Genomic DNA, 4,166 nt, shown 5'->3' with positions numbered 1-4,166 from the left:
GGAGAAGCCGCTACGGTACGCTACGTACCTAAATCTCTAAAGGGATAAGTTATATCAGGAGTGAATAATAATATAATTATATAGTATCTATTATTATATAGTGTGTATTATATCAATCAATCAACATCGTGCTGCTTGCACGGATTCTTCTGACTCTCTCTCGCCACCCATCACGATCATCCATTGCATGCGGCAGGTCTTAGAGTAGATATCCAGAGTCTTGACAGAGCTGGTTGATGAATGTCTTCGATGGACGTCTAACTCGAGTATGTCCGTGCTTGGGAGTCCATAGTAACACGTCGCTGACAATCTCTTCTTTACTTTTCCAGCAATGACTGGCAAATCTAGTTCGTATCTCTTTGATAACGTGAGATATAGGTGGGAGATGGCCATGCATAGAGACGCTGTTTTGTTGGGTGTCATTTCCTCGAGATGTTTAGTACGGCACGTAACATTCTTGTATAAGTACAATCCAACTTAGATTCAAAGCGTTTCGTAATTAAGTGTCCATGATGAAGAACCGTATAGAAGCACTGATTCAACAATAACGCGGAAAAAGTCACGTTTCAGGTAATCTGAAACATCAGATTTCCAAATAACATTAAGGCCATCCAAAGCACCCCAGGCTTTTCTATCCGAATATTGACATCTTTCTCTGTGGATGCGATATTACTTCCGAGATAGGTAAAAGTGTCAACTAACTTCAAGGATTGACGAGTGTCTTAATAGAGCCTTCTTGACTGAAGCACGTGCATGCAAAACTCCGTTTTTCCGGCATTTACAAAGAGGCCGATGTCTCCTGCAGCGCTCTCGAGGCTGTGCAGTAATGCTTCTGCCTCTGCGATGGAGTCCGCCAATAAGGCTAGGTCATCAGCACAATCAGCATCTGTAATGATAGTGGCTGGGTATCTTCGTCCTCTCGTTTTTATTAAAGTGAGCCCAATTTCATTGATTTTGTCAACAGAAGTCCGAAGCACGTAGTCTAGACAAATTATGAATAATAATGGAGCTAAAGTATCACCTAGCTTGAAATACACCAGCAAAGATATCAATTTGATTTCTTAATCAAAATTGATATTATTATTATATAGTATCTATTATTATATAGTATCTATTATTAATATAGAATCTATTATTATTCACTCCTGGTTATGTGATAGGAGGATATTATATAGAAGTCATGATGAACTCACGCCCAGATACATATATATATTGTATATATATATATATACTATACTATATATACTATCATATGATGATACTATATATACGGTATGGTTCCAGACGTGCGTCTGTGTGTGTACCGCGTCTGTGTGTGTGTGTGTGTGTGCTGTGTGTGTGTGTGTGGACTGTGGTGTGTGCTGTATTGTGTGCTGTGTGTGTGATGTGTGCTGTGCGCGCAGCGCGCGCGCGTGTGTGTGTGTGTGTGTGTGTTGTGTGTGTTTGAGGGCTGTGTGTTGTGTGTCGTGTGTGTGTGCTGCTGTGTGGTGTGTGTGTGTTGTGTGATGTATGTGTGTGGCCGACCCGGTAGTGTGTGTGTGTGTGTGTGCGCGCAGCTGCTGTGTTGTGTGTGTGTGATGCGTGTGCTGCGGCGCCGACCCCCTCCTGTTTGTGTAGGTGTGCTCGTGCTGATGTTGTCCTGCGTCCTGTGCCGCTGTGTGTGTGTGGACTTTGTGCTCTGGCTGTGTGTGCTGTGGACTGTGTGTTTGTGTGACTTGTGATTGTCGTGTGTGCTGTGATGTGACGCGGCCGCGCTGGCTGTGTGTGTGCATGGGGTGTGTATGGTGCGGGTATGTGATATGTTGTGTGTGTGTGTGTGTGGTGTTGTGTGTGTGTGCGAATGTGTGTGTGTTAGGTGTCGGGTGTGCCTGTGTGGTGTGGTGTGTGTGTGTGTGTGTGTGGTGTGTGGTGGAACTGTGTGTGTTGTGTGTGTGTGTGTGATTGTGTGTGTGTGTGATGTGTGTCGTGTGGTGCATGTGGTGTGATGCGCCGTCGAGTGTGAGTGCTGTCTGTGTGTTTCAGCTGCTTGCGCGCACGCGTGCTGTCGTCTGTGCGTGTCCTGTCTGTCTGTCTGTCCTGTCCTTATGTGCGCTCGCTGTGCGCCGGTGTGCGTCTGTGCGTGATTGCGTGCGTGCGTTGCGTGCGTGTCGTCCTGTGCGTGCGCGTGCGCCTGCGTGCTGTTGCCGTGCCGTGCGATGCGTGTTAGGTGGCGCGTCGGGCATGATGCAGAATATATCGGACATCAAGTCCAAAAACTGAGTCCTTCGCTAAAGTTATTCATTATTTAGTTATGGACGTCATGAGATGTAAACATGTTCAATCATTATTTAATGTTCAAGATTTGGGGCCAAACAATAATATACAATATCTAGGTTCTACAGATAGAAACAAACCATTGATTAATGTTTGCTGACCAACGGCCTCCCAGTTCGCTTAAGCGGCGTCAGCACAAAATTAACCGTTGGATCAATTCACACAGCACAATTTAAACAAATCAGATGACGTTCAGTTAAGCATGGACATTTATTCAGCACAGATGGATTAGCCATCTAGCGGGTGAGGAATGTTGAGTCCTTTTTATGATCATATCTTCAATTATAAAATCGGTTACTCTAGCGAATGTGACCTTGTTGCGCCATCTTATCGGAAATTAGTAATTTATAACCGCTCTAATGTACAGCATTGTCACGGCGCGTGTAAAAAAGTTATTTACGAACGATAAACCCCCCCCCCCCTCCCCCCCCCCCCCCCCCCCCCCCCACCCTTTATCTATACAAGAGTAGGACCGCGTGCATACCACGGCAAGGGGCGACTTATCTTCCTATATATTTATTTCACTTTGGTCCATGAAATAGTTTTGCTATGATTATAATGAAGAGCAGATAAAAGCATTTTTTTTTCTTTTCTTGTCCATCTTGCAGTCATAATTCTTTTCTTGGATACATTGTAATTACTAACACCCGCACACATAACTTTATTACACATTCATTGGCTTCTATGATAATTCTCCTATCACATAACAGAGTGTAATAATAGATCTATATTTAATAATGAGATACCTACTATAATAATAGGATACTATATAATTATAATTCAGATTTTGAATTAGAAATCAAATTGATATCTTTCGCTGGGGTGTTTTCAAGCTAGAGTGATACTTGTAGCTCCTTATTAGTTCATATTTGTCGTAGACTTACTGTGCTTCGGACTTTCTGATCTGATCAAAATCAATGAAAATTGGGCTCACTTAATAAAAAGCGACGAGGGACGAAAGATACCCAGCCCAATATACATTAAGATGCCTGCATTGTGCGTGATTGACCTAGCCTCTATATGGCGGGATCGCATCCGCACGAGGCAGAAGCGATTTACTGCACAGACCTCTCGCAGAGCGCTGCAGGGAGGACATCGGGCCTCGTTCTCCGGGTAAATGCCGGGAATAAACGGAGTTTTGATGCACCGTGCTTCAGTCAAGAGGCTCTATTAAGGACACTACGTCGAATCTTGAAGTTAGTTGACACTATTTACCTATCTCGGAGTTAGCCAGTAATATCGCATCCAAGAGAAACGATGTCAATATTAGGATAGAAAAGCTGGGGTGTCTTAGGATGCGCCTTTTTATGTTATTCTCGGGAATTCTGATGTTTCAGATTACCTGAAACGTGACTTTGTTCGCGGTTATTGATTTGAAGTCAGTGACTTCTATACGGTCTTCCATCATAGACACTTAATTACGACAGACGCTTGATCTTAAGGTTGGATTGTATGTATACCCAAAGAATGTTAAACGCTGCCGGCACTAAACATATCGACCGGAAATTGACGAGCCAACAAAACAGCGGCGGCTGCCTTTCTACTATGGCCATGGCATCTTCCCACCTATATCTCACGTTATCAAAGAGATACGAACATAGATTTGCCAGTCATGCTGGAAAAAGTAAAGAAGAGAATTGTCAGCGAGGTGTTCTATGGCACTCCCAGCACGGCGATATCTCGAGTTAGACGTCCATCCGAAGACATTCATCAACCAGCAATACTCTCTCAGACTCTGGCATATGCTTACTCTCAAACTCTGCGCATGCACATGGATGATCGTGATGGGCTGGCTGGAGACGAGAGTCAGTAGAATCCACGCTGCAACAGAGACGATTTGATTAGCACTTTGA

This window comes from Priapulus caudatus, unplaced genomic scaffold (genome assembly GCF_000485595.1).
Source record: "Priapulus caudatus unplaced genomic scaffold, Priapulus_caudatus-5.0.1 Scaffold105, whole genome shotgun sequence".
NCBI lineage: Eukaryota > Metazoa > Priapulida > Priapulimorpha > Priapulimorphida > Priapulidae > Priapulus > Priapulus caudatus.
Note: the sequence above shows the minus strand (reverse complement) of the source record.